The sequence below is a fragment of the Calidris pugnax genome, unplaced genomic scaffold, assembly GCF_001431845.1.
Source record: "Calidris pugnax isolate Ruff unplaced genomic scaffold, ASM143184v1 scaffold171, whole genome shotgun sequence".
NCBI classification, from domain to species: Eukaryota; Metazoa; Chordata; class Aves; order Charadriiformes; family Scolopacidae; genus Calidris; species Calidris pugnax.
Window position 1 is genome coordinate 3220163 of NW_015091064.1, and position 25073 is coordinate 3245235.

A 25073-nucleotide genomic window follows, 5' to 3' on the forward strand; every position below is an offset into this window, starting at 1 on the left:
TCTGAACTGCACAAAACTAATCCCATATTTTTTACAGTTTAGCTTTCAGAATTCATTTTCAGAATCAGACACAGGCATGGAAATGTATTGCCTTGAAAGCACTTTACATAACTGTTTCAGTAATGACTGTAGGTAACTAACGTGATATCCACAGTGACTCAAAGCGGCTAACAAGGAATCCACTTAGAATACCATCTTTCCAGTTTCACAAGCATCCATGGAGCTATAAAAAATCTGTACTGTAATATGTTTGTCAGGTGACTAATGACCAGAATTAATTTGTTTTCACATCCCAAGATTCCTTTTCTGTTTTATCAACATTTAATTAAAACCATTCAAACCCCTTTGTAGAGTGCAAGTTGCTCCACAAATTCGACTACTATAAAGACCGTGGAAGCAAGTAATAATGAATCTTGGTGCACAGTGATATTCTCCACAGCATTGAGATCTGGTCTTGATCTGAGCTTCCAGCTTTAGGCTTATCTCTGAAAACAGCAACATTTTTCATGATAGACTTGAAGCATAGGTGAATTATTTTATTCAGGGATATAGTCAAACCAAAAAATGATTGCTAGTGCTGCCAGTCCTATTTTCTGTTGTCAATTTCAAAAGATTTTTTTTATTATTATTTCTTTGGAGGCAACAATTTCAGTTTAAAGAGAAGAGTGAGAAGAATAAACTGATTAGCTAGTTAAAATCTCCTGATTCTATTCAATAACCGTCCATACTATGAGGTTTACAGTGTAATGAAAATGTTTGCTGTGCAACCTTTTCTCAGTGGTACCACTCAAGAAGTTAAATTTGCTCCCCAGAAACCAGTTTGATATAATAGCTCTTAGAATGCAAATGTGCTTGCCCCTGTACTACCACCCAAAATCTAGCTGTGTGTCCTGGCCACAGTGAGGATCCTACTGTCTCAATAAGGCAGAGAGATGGTCTTTGTCCACTGAATTTGTGATGCAGTGATCTAAACAGAAATTGTTTTCAAGGGCAGCTGAGTCAGAAGATTGAAGATCTTCTTTCAGTGTGTCATATCTAATGACCAGATTTAAATGACAACCTTAATACTTAGAGAATATACCTGTTAAAAATGCTGTATTTGCTGGCATGCCATTAACATACAATGCCATCTTTGTACAATAGTATTAAAATTATCAACTTGTCAAGTAGTCATCCAGTCAGATAGGCACTTTTAAAATTCCTTTCTGTTCTTTTAGCATTATGGGAAATGAGAGAGATAATCTCCAAGTCACATATGCATTTCTTAGAGTGTTCCCCAAGGAGGGCAAATTGAGTATCATCACCTTCAATTCATAAAGAAGGATTTAAGGCAAATACAGATTAAATCAGTTCTCAAAGTTCATGGAGAATATCTGCCGCACAGATGGGATTGCACCCAAATTTCTTGAGTTCTCATCCAAAATATCGTCCTTCCATTTTATTTTAATGATTTAATGTCTGGATGAAAAGTTCTTTTAAACAAAACTTTTGTGTTCTTAATCACATGACAACACTTTGGAACTTTCTGCTAACAGCTTTAGAAAAAATCTTATAAATTGGATGCCTTTTTTTATATAATAAGAGAAGTCATATGATTTAATTCAGACAGCTACAGCCAACATTTATCTCATGAGATATTTACATCGGGTTTGTCTTGCACACATTGTTATAGTTCTGTATGAATATGCTTCCCACCAGCAATGATGTAACGTGTTAAAAGATGCCAAGTTATTGCTTAAAATGTTGCACCGATTCCCAACATTTGTTCCCTGGAGATAGGAAAAAGTCTGCCATTACGTATCACTGTCTTCTAAATATGAACATCTTGAACAAAACAATCACAGTGAAGCACTGTGATTGTTGTCATGTCTGTAAAAGTAATATTTCAGCAGAGTAGGAATAGGAGCTTCCAGTCCATAGATTAGGATTAGAGTCATCAGGTAAAGGTGAATGCAAGGAAACATTCTTGCAACAGGACAAAACAGGGGTTTATTTTGGAGTACTCAAGTCTCTGTAAGTCACTGAAAGTCTTCAAGTAAAGTCAGGATTTTCCAAAATTGACTGAGGAAAGGAGAGTAATTTACAGTTTCTTGTCAAATTGGCAATTTCATATATTCTCTAAGTAACAACAATGGAGTAATTTCTTCTGAATTCGAGATCACACAAGAAAATTACTACTTAATGACACAATACTTTTTACATTACTAAAACAATTTAGTGTCATACAAGCTGAACAGTGTGTTGCAATCTGATTTGCAATTATTAGCTATTTTTTTAGCCACCTAATGTAATAGCACAAAACAACAGTGGGAAAAATTTGGCCACATAGAGAAAATGTGGGCTTTAAAGAAACTTCAGTAGACCTGATTTTTATTTCTGGTGCTTAATTTCGGATTTCGCTTTAGAAAACAAAGAAAAGAAAGAAACAAGAAAAAAAGAAAGAAAGAAATTAAAACCAAGAAGTCCTCCTAATCACAGCCACTTTGGCCTAAAAAAAATTGTAACAATTTACATAAAGTGTATTGTTTCAATTAGAATAGGCACCTGAGTTTTCCAAAAAGCTTGACCTATGTAGAAAATCATTAATAGCTAATAACAGTCATATTTTAAACAAGAAAACATTTATTTAAGTTCAAATGCCTCACTGGTGTTAATGGAAAAAGCTCTTTTCTATTTTATCCACCATTTCACGTGGAACATTTAGTGATCTCTAACTTAGGAACGATTTGGTGAATTGCTTTCAAGCACCACAGAATCATTTACCTTTAGACTTTACCTAGAGCAAACCGGGCAATTTGCGGACAAAACATATTTTCCCAACCTAAATTCAATGATGAGGAGGGCTAAAATAAAACTTTAGAATCTTTGTTGCAGACCTTGAAAATGGACAGACTTTTCCTCCTCCATGCAGTGTGTTCGACATGGCTATGTTGCGGTGATGGCATTTCTGCAAAGCAGAGCTCTGAACTTCATTGTCCACTGGACTCCCATTGCTATGTCATGTTCACAAACTGGGTTTTTCCCAGTGACTTTTCTTTTTTCCTTGCTTTGCTCTTTTCAATTCATTTATCATGTTACCGAGATGGAACATATAGGGTTCATCTTTGATAGCTAATAAATTATTAATCACAATCTACCAAATAGTTTGAAGCAAAACCGTGTCTGTCACAGTAAGCTGTACGCTTCTGTCACTTGCAGACAGCACTGAAACAGAAATATTTTCTCTCCCAAATATCTAATATTCCCACAATTTCCTCCCAAACTCATGCATTATCTCACTCCTGGAATATAAAATAGCATTTGCAAATGCAATGGGAAAACATAAAACAGATTAAGAAGTGTCTTGAATTGTTCCCTGCAGAGTTCTGTAGAGCTGTCTTCTCATGTAGGCTGTGTCATCTCATATCTCCCTTTGTGTTTGCAAGACTGCTCGTTGCTTGCAGGCCAGGCTGCGGCGCGGGGAGGTTGGTCCTTGAGTGCCACACTGCAGCAGGCTTCTGCTCCCTCCAAGCCCTTGCATTATCCACGTAATTAGTTCACACAGACTGATTAAGAACAACATCCTTAAGCCCAGGCAACTAGAGTTCGTTTTCACTCTACCAAAAACTAAATTCAGCCAGTTAGAGCTGCTCAACCTCTCTGGAAATAGGGATAGTTTTGATCCACGTGCTATGATATAAATATAGGGGCTTAATCACTGACCTGGACATGGAACTGTTGCTTTAAGACAACAGCAACGCTATTATTAAAAGAAAGAAAAAGAGAAATGAGTAATAAACCCATGGAGACATCATGATTTTCCCACGGTGAATTTTGTGACTTCTCATTATGGGGTTATGCAGAGGAGTGAAAAATGAAATCATTACATTTTAACGTTTTGTGTTCTTAATGTTCCTACATTAAGTACAGGGGCATAGATACAGCAGAAACACCGCTGTGGCTGGCACAGTTCACAGTTCAGTTTGTACTTCACTCAAGCACCAAGATACCTTTAGAAATAATCCGACGTGTACCAAAATGCGTCATAAGCATCTTTTTATTGATTAAAATTTCATAGCTAGAACTTTATCCAGTTTTGGGGTTGTTTTTTTTTCAGAAATGAAACTTTAACGGAAATAATGACAGCTGTTTTTAATGCATTTCTTCAATATCCAATATGTGTGGAAATGCATTATACTGGGGCTATTGATCAGTGATTCCTTTTTAAGTTCATGCGCTTGAAAAAAACTTGTTACAACATAGCAGAAAATATAAGAAAAATACATAACATGGAAAATAACCAGGAGAAAGGCTAACAGCTTTGACATGTCTTTTCGTATGGAGATTTTACTTCTGCAGGAGATGGACAGCAGTCAGAGTTCTGATGGGTTTTAATATTCAGATCAATCGGCTTCCTGAGGGTCAGGGTTAACCTGGTGTGGGAGAGAGTTATGAAGGAGAAAATGTGATGCTATTTGTTTGCCTGCATGCCATTTGTGGGCCTCTGCAGCAGAAATAGTTGCACGGGGCATTTGGCTATCAGGGGGTTTGGCTGAGATAGCCCCGGAGCAGCTTCACAATGCGCTCGGCTGGGGAAGAGGCTGGATGTGAGGATGAGATATTCTGCTTTCAGTGCAGCGACAACTTACAACTGCAGCTCTTATTAAAGAGCACTGCTGAACTGCTGAGAACTAAGCATTTTGCTTGTTCTGGCAAAAAGTCAATGAGTGAAAGTAAAATTGCACACACGCACCCTTCTATTGTTCTGTTTGGAAACCTTCCATTGCTGAACAACCCTTTCCTATGAAAGGGGAGAAATGATGAAAACAATATCCCTATCTAAGGATTTGATAACACTCATTTAAACCTCCCCTCTGAAATATCTATCGACTGCAAAAATCTAGGTGAAAATTTCTTTTGTGAGATCTTTAGTTCTGCAATCATTATCACAATAGCTTTCAGCCCACCCACCTGGAATTCCTGAAAGAGCTACCAGTATTTTATGCTGAAAGTCCTTTTTACAGAGATCATTATAACTTACATATTAATGAACTAATTTACTAGAATTATTCTCCATAGTAAGTCACACCACAGCTAACAGTCATATCAAAAGGGCTAACTTTTGCGTCTCTGATTATTTTGCAAAATCCTTAATCTTTGCCTGACAGGTTCACTGTAATTTTGCTTCTCCAGGGAAACCTTTATCTCCCGTACAAGTTCAGACTCCCCATTTTCATTATCTGTACAATGTGTTGACATATGATATAACTAGCAACCGCACAGAATAGTAACACTGAATGGCGGGAGAACGTCTCCCTGTTTATATTACATGAAGGTTGATTTGATGGGCTGCAGCAATTGCCTCTGAGAGCAGACATGAGAGCAGCCTGACTCTTTCAAGTTGACACTTTGCAAATACCACGCGGGGCTCGCCACGGCCGCATGCTTAGTATCAATTGCGCCAGGAGATACAGTAAATGTCACTCCCCGAAGCTGCACATTACTAAATTAGTCCTAGTGTCAATTGTTATCTGGCAGCGGTCAGTTGCCAAGCCGGCACTGTATTTTCAAGGGCTTGCTGTTTTACAATGAAAAAGCACAGGCCCGAGAGGGCTGAAGAACTACAGACGCTGGCGGCTGGAACACGTGAGGATTGCCAAGCGGCACGATTTCCTTTGGTGCTGCCTAATAAGGCAACTGGTGTCATTCCCCGGGTGCTTGCTTACAAACAGAGGACCAAATTTGTCCCTCTGTTGTACTCTTCTGTAAGCACCATTGAGCGTAACCAGTGGCAGAACCTGGTCCAAAGGGCACAACTGCAAAAAGCAAATACGGTGTGACACAGCCCAGACAGAAGACATATTTCTCCTGATGTGGAGAATGCCGTGAAGTGCTAAAGCCCCACCTCTGTTGCCTGAAGAGCAAAGTGTGTTACAACTTAGGGGCTTCTTATTCTCCCGCACTTCAACTGTTGCAAAAAATAAACTTGTCTGGGAGCCATGCACAAAAGCCCACCTTATTTCACATGTTATATATATATATCTTTGTTTGGAGGAGATGATAATAAAAAAAGCACTGGCCATGACTGAAGGCTGTTTTCATAACATTTCCTTTCTGAGCACACAAAACAGTCCATAAGACAAGAAAGGAAAAAAAATGCTGCTTTAAATGACTTGTCTTACTAGAGAATATTTCTTAGTTTATGTTTTAAAATTAATTCAAAGCGACATCTGGTTTATTTCTCTGGATGTTGAGTCTTAGTCTTCCTCACCACATCTTCATTCTCCCACATTATAGTTAACTATGGCTTCAACTTCATAACTGAAGTTAGATGGCTGAGAACTTAGATGGCTGATTTACAGGACACATTCAGAAGATTTGCCCTAATGTCTTGTGTTCACTGAAGACTTTTATAAGAATGTAGAAATAGTCATAGGCTCAGGCCCCTTTCCTTCAGCATGGTGTAAAATACCTCTTGTAGGCCATCTTTTTCTACACTATATCTCAATTTGTATTTATACTTACGATTAGGATTAAGTCCTCAAATTGTTAAGTTTGGAGATTTGCAAAGACATATTCACAATGTATCTTTAACACTGGGAGTGGGAAGTTGTCTTGCCTTTTCTGTAAAAGCCCTAGCCTTGGCAAAGGATCTTAGAGAGGACTTAGCAGCCAACTACGAAATCACAGATGTACAATTTCACCCTCCCTGATTTAGGCAGAAGATAACTGGGTCTTTAAAAATCAAAGCCTCTCCATAGCCACTGACCCTGTTGTGATCTGCTCTCCCAGTTTCCCCAGTCCTGTATATCCTTAACATCTGTTTCACGCAGTAGAGCTGCTGTTAGCAATGTGCACAGATCTTCACATTCAGATCTGGCTTGTGGGTCTGGACCTCTGCTTTGCCTCGTACGATGACAAAGCAGACCTCGATTATAACTCGTATTCACTTTCCTGTCATAGCAAAGAGAAGCAAAAGGCTGAACTCAGAACAGAGTTACTGAACTGGGAGAGAGGACCATGAGGTTGTGGCATAAGCGTAGTCGGCACATAATAGGGGAGCAGCCTCAGAGCAGCACGTTCCCACCTGCCACGTGGATGCTGCAGGCAGCTGGCTGTAGAGTCTTGAAGTGCTGGTCTTTTGGGGGGTGCTTCTTTGTTTGCTTAGTGTCTCACTAGCAACAACATATCAATCCCATTCCTCTCTTACCTGGTGTAAAGCTGAGTTCGCTGATGCCAAATGAGAAACTCAGAATATACAGCATTGTGACTGAGTCAAACTTGGCCTTAGTTTTTTTAGTACAATGGAAGGAAAATATCCTGCAGCTAGGTAACATTTTTTTCAAGTGTTATAAAGCAGCTCATAAAATATCCTACCTAAACTATAATATCTTTTGAGACGTTTATGTAAAATAAAGAACCTTTTGCAGACTAAAGCATCAGAGTGATACAAATCTTCAGAGACACCCACTGCCTTCTTTCTGGAACTATTCCTGTTGTCTTATCTCAGTGCTAGGATTTGTGACTGATACTTGCTATGGTGCCAAATCTATCATGGGGATACCCTTGTCAGGGAGAAGAGATGAAATTAGTGGTATTATGAGAACTTGTGCCAAGATACAAATGTCCTAAACAAAGGGGTACTTAAAGAAGAAGTATATACAGGCAAAAGACTTGGTTTAACTACACCACCATTCAGCTTCTCTCCTAACACTTTTTCAACTAACAATACTTTAAAACACTACAAAATCTCTTTCTCTTTTGCAATATAATTTCATTGCAAATAGGCTGAAGGGAATAATTTAATTGTAAATAGGCTGAAGGACATCTCTCCCACAAACACCTAGTGACTTAACCTCCTCAAGTTGTCAGGTTTTTCAGAACTCTTACTGTATGTATATATGGAAGGTAGTAACAGGCTTTATCTAATTCTTTGTGAAGATAAGGGAGTCATTTAATAGGCATTAGTAAATATTATTCCTAGTCTATTATTCCTTCTCACTGATCACTCTTAAAAGAGATTAGCATAGTCTTTTTACTACGGCACAGAGCTAGGATGGGGAGACTATTCCAACACCAAACTTCTGTACTTTTATAGGCAAGTTACACAGCATGCCTTTTTCCTCATATTACTCCAAGAAATACAAAGAACAAACCTTTAGAAGAAAAAAAAAATATTTTTTTGCTTATTTCAAACTGCCTAGCTCACATGGGCCTTCAAAATTTCAATTAATTTCTCACAGACACAGGTTTCAGCATATCTGCATTGAGACACAGACTGATCTTCCAGGATAGTATTTTTTGAAACTGGGTCTCAGCACAAAGGAACAGGACAGGAGAAATCCTGCTTCTGGTAGGAAGCCAGTTCTGATCCCATTAATTTCACATCAGAAATGTAAAACTGTATTACAAACTCTTAGGACCTCACAAAGAAGATCTGTAAAGAAGATTACAAATTGTATTTCAGCAAGTTTGTCTTGCACTTAACCTAAACCTTCAGAAAACTTTCTTCATGATTAATATTTGCTTAACACTATCTTTTACTAAATGATTTCAAAACAAAATTTGCAATTATTAAAATATTTGCATTCACATCATCTCTGTGATATGATACCACTCTAACTTTGTGGATGAGGAAAAAGCTGTGAACACAAGGGTTAAATACTCATGCCAGGTCAGAAACTAGGACTTGGTGGTAGAGCTTGGAATATAAACCAGACCTCTCAACAGCCCACACTTTGCTTTAGCCACATGTTCACTATTACTTGTACTGGGCAGCCAAAATAGCAGGTGATGTTTCTCACTGCTTAATTCGGCAGTCACAGGGAGTAAAGGAGAAATCTTTTTAGTGGGCAAGATTCCCTCTTCAGCCAGCTTAAAGCCATTTACTTCTATGAAGTTATTCTTAATTCCTCCTGATGCAGCTAAAGAAGAATCAGACACAGTTAGAATAAGGATATTTCAAATAAACTTCTAAAGTCATTATAAACCATCTTTACATTTCATATATAGGGATTCCGTGACTTTAAGAGATAAGCAGGGGTTACCATTTCTTTTTGGGGTTTGGCAAAATTTCAGACTTTGTGGTTTGCTTCTTCAGCTACACAACTTAAATCACAGCCAATTTGGCTTTGCAATTCTCAGCCAATAGTGATGCAAAGTTTTTTACACTTTCCCAGTTTCCCCGCTGACTTGTGATATTATTAAACTAACAAAATAATATCCCATTTCCCCTTTCAGTTATTCTTACCCTCCCCAGCACTAGGAAAGAATATAAAATGCAAACCCAAGCTCAACATTACAAATCTACATACTATTTAGGAATATGAACTATGCCAACATGCCAAAACACACATACAGTAGGAAAAGCGAGCAAAGCAACTCCTGAATTGCCAAAACACACATAGCAGCGTGCTGTTCATAAGTCACTCATCATTACTAACATGCATATACAAGCATGCAGGAAACCAGCCCTCCTCATTAGCAATGATGCTTTTCTACCAATTTCTTGCACCGTTCTGTGGCGAGAATGTGTACTGAAACAGGCATGTTTCTACTGTAAGGCTCCATACACATTCTGAGTGTTTAACAGGACTACTTCCATGAACATGCAGTTTGGGTTCTTTTAATAACCTTTCAGGGTGCAGACACTGATTCAGTGGTCAGCAACAGAAAGCCCCAAGTGATGATAGAGAATATGATATTCTTCAACTTGGATGTCTCCATAACATTAAATAGAAAAAATAAGATTTCACAGATTCTAGCGCTTCTTTCTACTCAGTTTTGGGAGATACAAGGATATTCAGAATCTTCATCTCATAGTAAATCCTGCTTTCTTCTCTGATACTTCCTTTATTAATTTATTTTCCTGACAGATCACAGTGTAACTGGCAATCTAACCCTTGAGATACTAGAAACCTAATCCAGTACTTTCATGATTTGTCACCTAGGTCAGATCAACACCGTCAGCTCCAATGAATGTTATCTAAGCCCATTAGATAAATAAACTCAATAAATACTATCTTAGCTCATGCTATCTAAAACCTACCCTAAAAGTGACACAGGTCTGTCTGCAGCTCTGTTTTTTTTGAGCTAGCTAAAGTAGATGCAATTTGTACTTATGCAGACAGCTTGCTATTATGTATACAGCCATGAAGACTTGCATTGTTTCTTACTTAATCATATGCATTCAATTATTCACATAGTTCTTCAACATTTTGCATTCAGGCAGAAGTACTTTAAGTGAATAACTATTCCTTAGGACAAAAGCCAAATAAATTAATTTCAAGTATATTGAGTCATTGGTAATGTAGATCTTAAAACACCTTTTTGAAGGTAACAATATGGTGTCACTTCTGTATTGTCTCTACTAGTCTCTCAGAAGTATGTTCATTTCTCAGAGTTGAACAATGATCAAATCTCTGATTGGACATAACTTATCTCTCATAAGTGTGCATTTGAGAGGATTTGGTTCTCCTCCATACAATCACACTTAGTCTATGGATTGTGTTTTGCCATATTTGGAAAAAAAATCACAAAAATGCCTTCCAGCCTGCCCACCTTCCTGCTTTCCTGCCCTCAAGCTTTCTCCCTTTTTTTCAGTTGAAAATTGGCCTTTCACTGTCAAAGTTGCAGAACCTTAGTCAAAGTAGGAAGCTTCATGAGGAAGAAGAAGGAGGAATGACTAGTGGCAGCTTTGGCCTAATTGTGCTTCACTTCTGAACTTTTTTCTTTTATGATGAATATCGCTTCTCAGTTGGTAAACCACTACTCAACCCACGATGTAAAATCCCTTACTCAAAGCATAAACAATATGAAAAAAAGATAGAGGAATTTGCCTTTTCACAGGTGCAAATTCAACTAAAATCAAGAAGGTTGTATAACTCAATTGTCTTTTACACTTCCTGTAGGGAAAACCATGCCAGTAACAGCACACTTTCCCATAGCTTGTGAGAGGGTGTATTACCTAGGCTATACCATTTTAATAAATGTGATACAACTATTTCTATCTGTATCCCTATCATTGCAATTTGTGGCCACTCTGCACAGAGCCAAGAGTTTGTTCTTTAGTGATCACCACCCTAGAAACAGAAGGAAAACCAGAGGTACCTCCAGAACAAATAATGTGTAAGCTGAGAAGTAGTAGGTAACTTCAAGGCTTCACCAGTGTTTTCACAATGCAAAAGAAAAATGAAGCATCAAGTCAGTGTACGAGTGCAGGCTCAACAGTCTCTCAGCAGAAGGAGTAATAAATAACTCGGGTGGGAGAAGTCCAAACTTCAAAAAATGTGAAAATCCCATATGGAGCTAGATCCATGATGTTCTTGCAGATTAAGCACCATAAGACAACTTTACATGCCCAACACTAATTTAGACATTAAGTAGCAAATACAACATAGGTATGTGCAAAATTTCACGTTACTTACCTAACTCTTGTAGAATAAAGTATTTAAGTGCTTTTGTAAACCCTTTAGCATACCCTTTTACTTCTTTGGTTATTAAATACCAGTTGAAATCTGGCTTAAAATGTCTGAAGTAGAGTAGAACTGCTTGTCAGATGGATAATAATGTCCTCTATAATACAGGTCACTGTTCTATTGTATAATAAATCTATATGAATCAGAGAAATGGTGGCATTTCTAATATACATTTATTCATATATTCTATTAATATAGATTATGCTGAGTTTTGTGCAACCACAGTGTCACACTAAAAAGTAGAAAATGTATGTGGACCTCTTGAAAGAAAAAGTATCCCAACCTTAAACCCTAACTGCCCAGGAGCATCAAACGAAATATTGGAAGCATTAAAAAAAAGTGGACATTTTCTGAGTGCTTCCTTCTAATGCACACCCATAAAGCCACAATTTCACAATCATTAACATAAAAACAAATGAAGGGTTTAACTGATAAAATTCCTGAACACAGACATGGTAAAATGATTGCAACCAGTTCTTCCATTCACTCTACAAACAAGACATAGAAATACAAGAAAAAGTTCAAAGACAGGGAGAAGGAACATGCTGTATGAGACAAGGCTCAAGGAACTCTCTCTGTGCCCCAGTAAAGGTGAACTGATTTGATCAATAATATTTGCAAAGGGAAAACATGTTTGAGGAAAAGGGAAAGAATTTGCCTATCAAAGAAAAGCCTACAACAAACAGCTGAGTGCTGCATTAAGAGAAGCAAGATGTATTTTCCTACAAATTAGGGTATTTAAAGAATTTGAAGTGTTACACAAATATACCACTATTTGGAAAAACTAATATAAGTTTCAGGGTTTTTTAACAGAAGAGGCTTTGTTTCAAATAATCATTTAGAAGGAAGAGAATTCTGTAGGATGGAGTTCATCACAGAATCACAGAATCACAGAATCACAGAATTGTGGTGGTTGGAAGGGACCTCAGAGATCATCGAGTCCAACCACAAAAAAAAAAACAAACAAACAAACAAAAAAACACCACCCACCACCTAAACACACAACAACAACCAAACCAAAAAACCATCACCCACCCACTCAGCAGCCCACGACAAACCAATAATCTTGGGCACTAGAGCATGCCCTGAAGAAACATGTCTACACGTTTCTTAAATACCTCCAGGGATGGTGACTCCACCACGTCCCTGGGTAGCCCATTCCAATGCCTGACAACCCTTTCAGTAAAGAAATGTTTCCTAATATCTAACCTGAACTTCCCCTGGCGTAACTTGAAGCCATTGCCCCTTGTCCTGACATCTGTAACTTGGGAGAAGAGACCAACCCCCGCCTCTCTACAGCTTCCTTTCAGGTACTTGTACAGAGCTATAAGGTCGCCCCTCAGTCTCCTCTTCCCCAGACTGAACAACCCCAGCTCCCTCAGCCTCTCCTCGTAAGACTTGTGCTCCAGACCCCTCACCAGCTTCGTTGCCCTTCTCTGGACCTGCTCCAGCACCTCAATGTCCCTCTTGTGGTGGGGGGCCCAAAACTGGACACAGTACTCGAGGTGGGTGTCATCAATTGACAATTGACATCAGCTGCTTTAGTGTCTATACATGTATCATATAAGGCCAACATTTTTTCTGGCCACATTCTCTGGCCACAGAGGGTAGGGGTCTACAAAGGCAGTGTGAGTCAGTGTCTTTCTTCATTAACTAGTCAATACCCAATGGGGCACAATTTCGCTGCCACCTCTCTGTGGGTGGAGCAGGTCCTTTAGCTCCAGCCTGTACTTTGAGATATCATGCTCAGTCCCAGTAGATAAGTCAGCCAGAATTTTAAGTTCAGTAACTTGTTTAATTTTAGGCCAGGTCCCCAAGTTTCTACCTCAGCAGGTGACAATATCTCTTAGATAATTCCCTGTCCCCAGAGGTGAATAAGGAAGAATAAGGGCTGGAAATAGCAGTGAAGAAAAAACACAAGCACTCAATAATGCAATTTTATGCAAGAAACTAATCTAATGTACTGGAAGCAATTTAGCAGTAACACAAAACCAATATTCATGGGAAATTTTTTGCTGCCCAGGCCTTCATTTAATATAATTTTGGAAGATGTTCCTTTTAGAAAGTTCAAAACATATGAAAAATGTATGAAATTGACTTAAGTGACTGATTTTATTTCCAAAAGATACCATTTAAAAAGCTTACATATGCTCCATTTTATTGTTTTAACTTGTAAAAAAGGAGGAATTTGAATCTATGGAATTATAATTGTTCTGAAAAAAAGTCTGTTCAGAGACTATTTCCTTAATGTATTAAACTTGTTTAGACACTTCAAAGGAAGTTGTATATCAAGAACTGCCCAAAGATAAATTAAGATTATTCTTATTTCACTTTATCTCTGGCCAGAACAGTCCCCTCAGATCCGCAAGTAATTTACAGAGATTTCTGGAATCAGGCAATATTGTTCCATCTTTACATGCAACAGTTTAAAAATGCAGAGTAATCGTGTCTCAACCCCTTTTTCTCATTGGTAGTTGTCTTGTTTCTTTTTATTTTGAGTCTTTTTACATTACTCCTTAAATTTCTAAGATAAAAGACTAATAAGTAATGCTTTTCCATAACTCAGAGATCTCTTGGAATACGCAACAAGTAATGCTTTGCAAGTTTACAATCTGTTTTCACAGCACATCCAAGTGAAAAATTAGAGAAGTGTTTCGGGTATTCGAACTGCAAAGGGCACAGTATTAAAAACTGGACCCAGGGTGGGGGCCCAACCTGAGCCACTTGCTCAGGCCCCACCTCAGCCCTCACCCCTCCAACTCAAATGATTCTATGTCTTCCCACAGGTGCCACCATCTTGGCTGATGGGGTCGGCTCTGTCCTGCGGTGGGGCCGTTGGAGCCAGCTGGAACCAGCTGCAACTGGCTGATACCAGCTGTGTCCGGCACGAGGCAGCCCCGACCTCTCCTCACAGAGACCTCCGCAGCCCCAACTGCAGAGGAGCTCAGCCTTCTCACAGAAAGAATGATCTGTCCTTTGGTGATTTAAGGGCTTGAATTAGACGACACAACGCCACTGCTTTTGGCTACCCATAGATCTGTCACCACCATTTTCTCTTTTTGCTCATAGAGATGTGTGCGTGCATTTTTATAGTATTAAAGCTGGTATTCATTTTATTTATTCCTGCAGCAATTGTTTTCACTGCACTGCACCACTAGAATTGGGTCCTAATTCAGCTAAACGTAACTACTCCAGAATGGCAGGTAAATATATGTTTTTAAAGTACATGCAAAAATCCTACTGAAGCCATAATGTACAGCCCTGCATTCAGATGCTGGTCTGACCTGGGGCACTGGTTAAGGAAAGGTTGTCCTACTAGTCTAGCAGCCTAAGATCATAATCCTATTTCTGAATGAAACAGGAAATAAAGAGGTGGCTTATGCATCTAAGTTTTCCTCTTTAAACAGAGTTTTAGAATGTCTCAAGAGGACAAATCTTCCTCATTTTGCTCATGAGTGAAATTCTACTGGCATCCAAGGATACAATAAGCAGATTTCAACTTCACACAATGCAAAGTTAATACCTTATCAAAAAAAGATTGCTACAAAGACCTATAATTTTATTCTTATCGCTGCCATTAAGGCATGGAAACTGAATCTCAATATGCTCATCAAGGGGCCACTTTAGTTATTAGACCTATAACCTTTGAGCAGGAAAGAAGGTAACAGAACAGCTTTGGTTTGTGAAGATCCAAACCACACAATGGCATTTAGCATGGCCATTACTGCAGGCAGACCTGCAGTGCTTGAAATGACTTTCTACCAGACCAACAGTGAAGGGAAACTATGAGCCATCTAAGCTTGAAGGAATTGCATAGAAAATGAGAAAATCAAGGAGAAATGAGATCAAAAGTGGTGTATATTGCCTCTTTGGTGCAAATAGTTACTCCTATTGACATTCACGGGAGATGCATGAGTACGTATGTCCACGAATGAAGGTGCAAAACATTCCTGGGCCTAATTCTTCAGGAGCTTTTAAATCATGCTCAGGCAAAAATTTACTGGAAGGAGACAAAATTGACCATAGGTCTCCCCTGCAAGCACAGGTCATATATTCCCAGAGATTTCCTCTGCAGCTCAGGAGTCATCGTTGCATTACTGCTTAATCATGAAACAGCTCTTTCCCTTTACATCAATGTGGAAGGCTGTGAGCTGTGGAGAATCAGGGACAAAAATCAGACTTATCTGATTAAAGTAATTGTACATATTGCAACTTTTTTAAGGTATAGCACTTCTTGTCCTAAAGAGGGCATCCAAAATAAACTTGAGAACTTGTATTGCGAAGTATTTCTCACTGTTTAGATTACAAAGGGAGCACAAAAAGACTAGTGCTGTTGCAGATCCATATGTTTGGTCAGATTAATATCAGAACTTAAAATTATAAATTGTGTATCTTATGAGACTAGGGGCTCTTAACACTTCAGATACCAGCTCTGAGCTGTAATCACTTATGTAATCACTTATGTTTTACTGACATTAAAAAAAGTTATTTTTATAATGGGAAACAAATTTTTATCCTTCCATTGTCTTCACACTTAAAAATAACTATAGTGGTTTTTGTAATTTTCAAATGCAAAGAGAAAATAATGATCCAGGACAAGCCAGGTATGATAAAAATCTAATTTTAAAGGTCATTTGGGAATATTATATTTCTGAAAACAGGAATGATTAGTTAATGAATTAACTAATGAACAGGAATAAAATCTGCTAAGCAAGACCAGTGATATGGAAGGGGAAATAAATACAAAAAGAACAATGGCATAAAGAAAGATTACAAAGGAGAAAGGGCAATAGAAAAGAAGGATAGATTAATAGTGGTCTTGTACTGCATTCCTCTCCAACCCTTTGTGTCTGTAGTTCTGCATACATTCCCTGTTCGGGCTTCAGTCCCACAGATAGGTGCGAGAATAAAAGTTGATTCATGATCAGCTCAACAAGAATGCATTTATGTTTACACTTCATTACAGCTTCAGGATCTGAAGAAGTGGGAGTGACCTACTTCTTACTGTTTGTAAATAGTTGAGGTTTGTGAGTGGTAAGACTTAAAGGGAAAATGTATGTTTACATGGGTGGGAAGAATCTATAGTCAGAAGAACTAATCTAGCTATTAAAATCATAGAAACTACTACTTCAGAGCCTTATCTAACCTCTAGGCCTTAATAGACCACATATTATATTCTGCCTGTAACTGTCTTGGATTGTGCTTAGAAGCAATTGTCTTCAAAGACAGGAGCTTTGGTCAAATGACTCAATGCCTGATCCAGTATTATAATTTTAGGGACCTAAGAATCTACAATACTTTTACCCATGTTTTAAAAGGTGCTGAGCATCTGCAATTACCATTGAAGTCAGAAGACTCAGCATTTGGAGAGTCAATGGCATATCAAACCAAATCAACTTTAAGAAATAAGCTGTTATGTGCAAAACCCAGGAATGTAGGGTTGCCCTTTGTGTAGGCAACAGAAGTCATGTTCAGCTAGGGAAGATCTTCAGTGGGTTATCTATATTCCATATGATTTAAACCTTCTATGTGCTTGAGAAAGGAGTTGGCAGTAAACTGCACCTGCATAACACGTTGCTGAATGCTGGAAATTAAATGCAGAAGAAGCTATGTCCTATCCAAAAATCCTAACATCCCTTGTATCAGCTGGCCCATTTACACTTTTTCTGTGCTCTGCCAGAGCTAGGAAAACAGTTCTTCCTTGTCATGTTGTCTCACCACCTCCAAGATGTTCAACTCAGCAGGCAGGTGATGTAGAGAAGAGAATGAAGAGAGTGGGAGCCCAAGCATATGTTAACACTGTGTGTAGCTATAGCTCTGACACATTCCCTCTCTGAATTTCTCCATTTCCCCACGCTCTTCTCTAGGCACGTAAAACTCCACACTGCTTCAACATAGGGAAGTTCAGATGAGAAATACAATCATATTCCCAGCTTCAAAGCCTTCAGTGAAAGCACTTCTAGTGCAAGGGCATTCACTAGGCAGAATCCTTCTCTGGACTCTTACACATACATAGATTCACTTGCTCGCAGTCAGGTTTTTTTGTCTTCAGGATTGATCAAAAGCATATTTTTTTACCATAAAAGCTAATAAATGCACTTGGAAACAGGTAACAAATTGTATATTTTTGCCGTCAAATTTGCACTGGCTGCACCACCAGTCAGCACATTGGTGTTTTGTAGATAGGCTTAGCTTTGAGAAATCATCATCTTCCTAAGGTTTTACACATTACTTGCCTTAACAGTACGTGCTGAGTTCTCTTGTCAATGAAACCTAAGAGTGGATGATCCTTCCATTTATGCTTCAAAATAATCAAATTTACAGAGGTGATGTTGCACAGCATTTTTAGGTTGAAGCTAAAAAAATCTTTCCTAGATGGGATATTAAATTCGTTATCCCCTTACAAAAGCCAAATCCCTCCCATTCCTCCCACACATAGTCTTTTTCACACCCAAATAAGTATGTGATGTGTACCCACACTCACTCAGCTTAACAGTGCCACCACGCACCTTATTACCTCCTTCAATTTCTACATTTTTAACATTTTTTGCACTTTCACAGAATGACTTGACTTTGAAAAACACCAAAATAACTTCAAATTTAGGGATTTAGTGTGCATTCTCATTAGGATTCAACTACAATGCAGGGCATTTCCCCCAGACCCAGATAGAAAAGAATCATAAGCAAAATAAATAATATGGAAAAAGTTTTATCTATGAAGTGGAATTGTGTGAATTTTTCTGGGTTTTTATCTAATGAAAAGGTTTCTAAATTCATGCTTGTCTTTTTGTTGTCCCTGCTAGATCTATCATTGGCACTTCTGCTATGGGCAGATTTAATCTGTTCATTTAGGTTTCTCTGAAGCTTTAAATGCTACCCCAAAGCTCAGAGTGGTGTAGCACAAGAGTCCATGTGAGTTTTTCCATTATTCTTTTTTTTAGAGCATTTTCCCTATAAGACCTCGTGCCCTCCATGATTCTTGGCTGATGACTATTTGTACCCTGACATCTTAACTCACCAATTGCATGTCCTACCATTCATATTTTGTACCAGTAGTGAGAAAGATTTCTCTTGTACCAGTAGAGAGAAAGAATTAAAAAATTCTTTAAGGTGCAGGAGGTCTTATACATTACTCTGTTTAATGAAGCTGGCATTCCCTTCATTCAGTTGAAGTGACCAAGTGCATGTTACACTGACTTCAAGGATAAGGAAATTACCTCATTTGAATGTACGTCAGCTGTGCTTCCTGGTCTCTGAGGAAATACTGGAGAAAATATAAATATGCCTGCAGTGTCTGATTTCAGCCATGATCTGCTCTCCCTGTTTTAGATTTCTATATTTCATTTGAATTCACACTGCATTAACCATATGTGAGGAGTGCATTATGTGAGAATTTAGGTGCTTTTTATCCATCTTTTTTTTTTTTTTAGCAGTACAGTAATCCAATATTTTATATCACTAAAGTCTCTCTGCCTTCATTATGATTGCTCCAAATTCATGCAGTTGTGGAAAGCTGAGGTCAGTGCCTCTACTGACATTTCTGTCTCAGAACACAGAACTTTTTGCTAACCTACAAAACACATAGAATCATAGAATCATAGAATTTTCTGAGATGATCTAGTCGAACAGTCAACTTAAACCATGTCACTAAGCACTATGTCAACCCGTCTTTTAAACACCTCCAGGGATGGTGCCTCAACCGCTTCCCTGGGCAGCCCATTCCAATGCTTAATAACCCTTTCAGTGTAAAATTTTTTTCCTACTGTCAAAACTGAACCTCCCCTGGTGCAACTTGAGGTCATTTCCTCTTGTCCTATCGCAAATTGGGAGAAAAGGCCAACCCCCGCCTCTCTACACCCTCCTTTCAGGTAGTTTTAGTGAGCCACAAGGTTTCCCCTCAGTCTCCTTATCTCCAGGCTGAACAACCCCAGCTCCCTCAGCCTCTCCTCATAAGACTTATTCTCCACACCCCTCACCAGCTTCATTGACCTTCTCTTGACCTGCTCCAGCACCTTAATGTCTTTATTGTTATTAAGCACCCAGTCTTTACCAGTGTGTCCTGATGCCTGGCAGTCCAAAACAATAAAATCTCTCAACTCACTAGAATTCAGTAGTCAGCCTGAATGAACCAGTATGAGAGAAGTAAGTTTCAGGCTAAAAAAATTTCTGCCTCTGACACTGTGACTTCCATAAATACATACAGATGAACCAGTATGAGAGAAGTAAGTTTCAGGCTAAAAAAATTTCTGCCTCTGACACTGTGACTTCCAATTCCACTACTTTTCTGCTATACATGCAAAAGAACTTCGGATCCTGGCATGATTCTCTGAAAGCTGATGAAAAACACAGGGCTTCCAGGAAACCAAAAATCATGTCCTAGGTCTCAAATCATATGCCAGCAGACTGGATGGGGCAAGCGTTAAGGTAAGAATGACTCCTGTCACAGTCCAAAATAATAATTTCATATTAACTGCTTTAGTTGTATTTCCTTCCAGATAGAGTACACTTAAGCAATACATTTGCAGTAAGGCAATAGTGGTCAATTAAGTTCTGAAGCAGGGTTGGCTTCATCATCATTAGGAGAATATCCTCTGTGTCCATGTGGGTCCAACCGAGTACTTCTCGAAATTTACCAGTATTTCATTTTTACTACGGAAAAAAAAGGAGGTTGAGGACACTCTTTATGCATTTGAGTCAAATATGAGGGTTTCTTATTTGTTTACTTTAAATATTTTTGTATAATGCACAGTACAAAAAAAAAAAAAAAAAAGAAATATTTTAATGTTGGTTAAACAGAAGGCTTTGAAAGAAATAAAACAGCTTGTACTATTTCTTTTTAAAAGAAATTCGAAATTGTCAGGTTTTGTGCTGATTCTAAACAAAGCCAAGTTTTGAAATCATTAAATAAAGCATTCCTACACTTGGCACTGGATTTGTAATGAATTTGTGCTTGATTCTGCTTCTGTTGCTGCTGACCACAGAGGGCTATGCTGACCTGCACCTAATCCCCTCTAGCAAATTATTCCACTGCAGTGTTTCTCCCTTTAACTTGGTAATTTCAAGTTCCTGCTCATTACTGTTCAGTTACTCTTTTGGCTGAGCATTACATGGAAATTTAGAGAGCAAGACTCTTTTAATTCTTTTTTCCCCTTTCCAGTCAGATGGCTGCCTTAAAGCAATACGTTTTGATGAAAAACAGGGTTCCTTTTAAGATATGAGTTTCTCTTTTTTCCCCTCCCATAATTTTTGATGGCACCTGGGGTAGGGAGGCCTGTTGCCTGCAAGAAGGAATGTTATATATGTGGTGCTTGTGAGTGAGGCAGCATCACAGGAATGGAATGTGGAAAATTGTCTTGTCTTGCTTTTCCTTTTCCCATTTACTTTTGCCTGTTTGTGACTACAGCCTTTTCCTTCCTCCAGTTGTTTAGTGGGGTTTGGTTTCTCTCTTTCTTTTTTTCTTTCCTTCTTTCTTTCTGACTTTTTAGAGAAACTTTTAGGAAAGTCAGCTCAATTTATGCTAGCAATTGTCCCAGAGGGGCAGGAAATAATTGCTCTAATTATTACTTGAGGGTCATATGGGGAGATTTAAAGCCTGAGGCCAGCTATAAAAGAGCAGGTTAAAAATTAACTGCCTTGAATTTGAGAGGCAGTTGATAAATCCTGGTGTTGCAATGTTCTTAACTACTGAGGAGAACCTGATAGAACAGGTGGAGCAAGTGGAACAGAAATATATTGATATTTCTATTACTTACATGATTTTTCAATAGGACAATAGGCTAGATTAATGAGACATGGTTGCAATGAGATTCTTCTTTGTTTAGAGAAACAGGTTTTAGGAGTGAATAATACCACCCCATGAGAGCATTGATATACAGAAGACTTGAAAGTACTGGCTCCTACCATCGCTGTAGCAAGGCGATATGGCTCACTTAAGCAGAACCAATTGTAAGATCAGGACCAAACCCAGAAATAGGTAATAAAAGTAATCTGAATGTCCAAAAGAGGAATCAGTAGGTACCAAAGTGACAATTCAGTCATTCACATAAGGTATTTGCTAGAGTTCAGCAGCCATGTCCATCATTTAAGTTTTGTTTTGGTAAAGTTTTAATACCTTCAGGCTCTTAAACCTTTCTAAAGTCTTTGTAGAAGAAAACTCTTTCTAGGTGTTTGCATTATACCCAGTACAAATGAAAACCTGCTCGGAGATTCTTGTGGACGTTTTAGCATTAATAAAATTACTCATAATCATTACAGACCTGAAATAAGTCATTTGAGGGGCCCCTGTTCCCCCTTCAACAGTGAAACTCCAACTAAGTCTCAAAGCTTTTGAGAAAAAGAAAAAAAGAGGAAAAAAAGACTCACAGAAATAAAGCAGGTAAGAACTTGTTTTAGTTATTTCTGTTTGGACATGATTTTTCTTTCTTGTCTGGACAAGGTCTAAAGATAGGTTTACACCACTTTTGATTAATAGATTAAAACACATCCTGGTTTTCATGCCAGAGTCTTCCCTTGTGTTAAGTGACAGAATGCATCCTGACCTGGCAATAGGTTGTGTATGTGAAATGGGAAGGAAAATTTATCTTCCAGATTCTAATCCCTACTGTAAATCTTGTAAGCACATGTACTCACCAGGGCTTTTTTTATATTAAGAGATAAAGAAGACTAAGCTGGTACTAGCAGGTACCAGTAAATATAGCTTAGTTTGCAGTCACCTCATTCATTGATAGCTGACTGTAATGGTGGGCAGTGGGCACGAGATTCTAATGGGAAGGCAGATTGCCTGCCTTGTCAAGGCTTAAGAAATGAGTGAGAACTTAGTCAAAAGTGTAACAGAAAAGCTGTTATGTAGGTTATGTATAATCACCAGGCTCTGTCAGGTGTTGATGTAGATTGTGCTCAAGCTTTCACCTCACGTAAAACAGTGCTCACACCTTTAATAAGGAGATTTGGTTAAAATGCCATAAACACACAATTCTGTTGGAAAACCGAGGTTAAAGCAGCAGGAGGCATTAGAAGCAGCCAACAGAAGACTATGGTGGTGTTTTCTAAAGGTTAGAAGAAACTGCTCCTGAGTTTTCCCCGCTCCATTTTCTCCATTCAGGTGGAAAGGATATTTCAACATATAGTTGAAACAGGCAAAAAAGAAACCAAATAAGCAACCAAATAAGACAACGTCTGTCAGAAATGCAAGTGACAGATTCCTGTCAATAAAACATTCCCCTGAATTTTCAGGCTTGAAGTCTTGGAGACTGGAGATGTTTGAAAATAGTCTTACTCAGAGTTTGAGCAGTTTGTTTTCAAGGAGTCATCGAAAACCAGGCAGAAAGGGACATGTCAGAGTCATCCTATCCATTCTCCTCTCCCCTCCAAAACTAAGAGCTACTCTAGCTGCATCAGCCATGACAAAGGTTTGCATGCTACATTGAGGCAGAAGAGTCCCAACCAGAACTTTGCAGTCTCAGTAAAACCTACTGAATCTTACTCTCCTGCTGTGCTAAGCGCAGGCAGCTCACATGCTCTCTCAGCCCTGGCACAACCAGGCACAGATCAGTGAGCATCCTGTGCCTACAGAGCAGCCCTCAGGGGAGATTTTACTGGCTGTCCCCAGGCTTGCAGAGACAAGCAAGTGTCACCTTGAGCCTTATGTAAGAAGCTGTGTACAGGAGAAATTCATAAGGTCGTTTGCAAAGTAATGGTTGTGGGGTGTTAGTGTTTTCTAGCATGTAACCGCTAAATAGTCCGATAATTAGTATTGTCTTGGTAATAGATAATCTATGATGTTCTTGTTTTATAAGAATTTGTTCTCTTAAACCCCCATTGCATGCATACATATACATAAACACAAAAACACATACACACAAATTACTGCAAAAATTTCAGTTGAGATCCCCAGCAGCTGAAAAGCATTAAAAAGACCACTGGATTTCTGTGCAAGCTGTTCTTAAAAATCCCCAGTTTCAAAGATCACATAGCCCTCCCAGTTAACTGATGCTACAGACTACCCTTTCTACTATAAAGTCTTCTCTGATGTCATATTTTTAATAGCAAAATTCAATTTAAAAACAAAATTAAATTTAATAGCAATAAGAAGGTTTTGGGAGCATATTTCCAAAGCACCAATTACCCTTTGTATTGGAGCAGTCTGTCTGACTAGTACATTTCTTTCTGAGTTTTTATTTCTCTTTTTTTAATTTACCTGTTTATTTTCCTGTTTTCCTATTCTGGCATCAGAGCCATGTTGGCTGCTTATTACAGATTAGATTTTGCCACTTGGATGTTGGAAATTATATAAGTGTAAAGTTGGGCCCATCCACAGGAAGTCCCAACTGAGGCTACAGTCCAACACTACCCGCAACTACTGTATCATGAGGTAAAAGATTGTCGGATGCTGTGTCTTCTAAATGAACAAATTTCCTTCTTCTAGTACAAGTGCATTTTTGGAGTGGATAATCTCCGCTCACAGCTCCTTTTGCTTCCTTTTCCAGTGCCAGGACATGAGTAGTGAATGTGCAGCACCATCTTCTTGGGGCCAGGACAAGAAGACTGTTGTCTTACAACAATCACTGCATGGAGAGCAGCCAATACTTCTCCTTTGGTCTCACAAAGCATTGGTTTTCATGCCCATATGCCCTGGGAAGTTGATGACCCTTTAGTCAAAGGTAGGTGAACAGGACATCACAAATGCATCTGAGATTTCAGGGATCAAATATATTGTGTTCATCTGAAATGGCAATGCAACGCATAGGAACAGCAGATTCAGAGAACTCTTGGCCATGTGATGTTTCTCCAGAAAGCTGTCTTGTCTTGTTTGGTAGTCATCTTTTTCACAGAATCACAGAATCACCATGGTTGGAAGGGATCTCTGAGATCATGAGATCAAACTCAAAAAAAAAAAAAAAACCAACAAAACAAAACAAAAAACACAACACCCCACCACATCACACCCACCCACAAACCAATAATCTTGGGCACTAGAGCATGCCCTGAAGAGCCATGTCTATACAGTAGGTTTTAATACATTTTGAAATGTTAACTGTTAAAATAACTATCAAAGTACTAATCATTAAATAAATAATAAATAGGTTTTACTGCTTTTAACAGAATAAGCCCACATGGCCCAATAACCTGCCAAATTAGAAAATATTCAGACAATTGTGGTCTCCTTTCTAGATTTAGGTCAGACTTTGTTGCAGATTTAGGTCAGATTTTATTGTTAATCTAGGTAGCACAGCCTTGTAGAAGGAGCTGTGATTCCACCTTTAAACTCCTACATGGCCTTGGAAACAATTTTGCCCGTTTCCCGTGTTCAGCTGGTGTCTGTCCCATTTGCACATACAACAAGCTCTTCAAAGCACAAGTATTCTTACAGTCAGTTTCTACAGTGAATAGAAAGAAGTAGTCTTTGCCTTCCATAGGTATCTCTCGAAGATCCAGGAAAAGCGGGGGATGTACAGCCAAGCCTATGATTTAATGTTAGATGATCTGTGGTTGTATGATTTCTTTCCACGGAGCAGTTGGATAACAGAAAGGTGTATGACCTGCCAAACCTGCTGGAGATGTGCTTTCAGCAGCAAAAACTTTTCTTATATGAGTTATAGAGATACCAACAGGAATTTA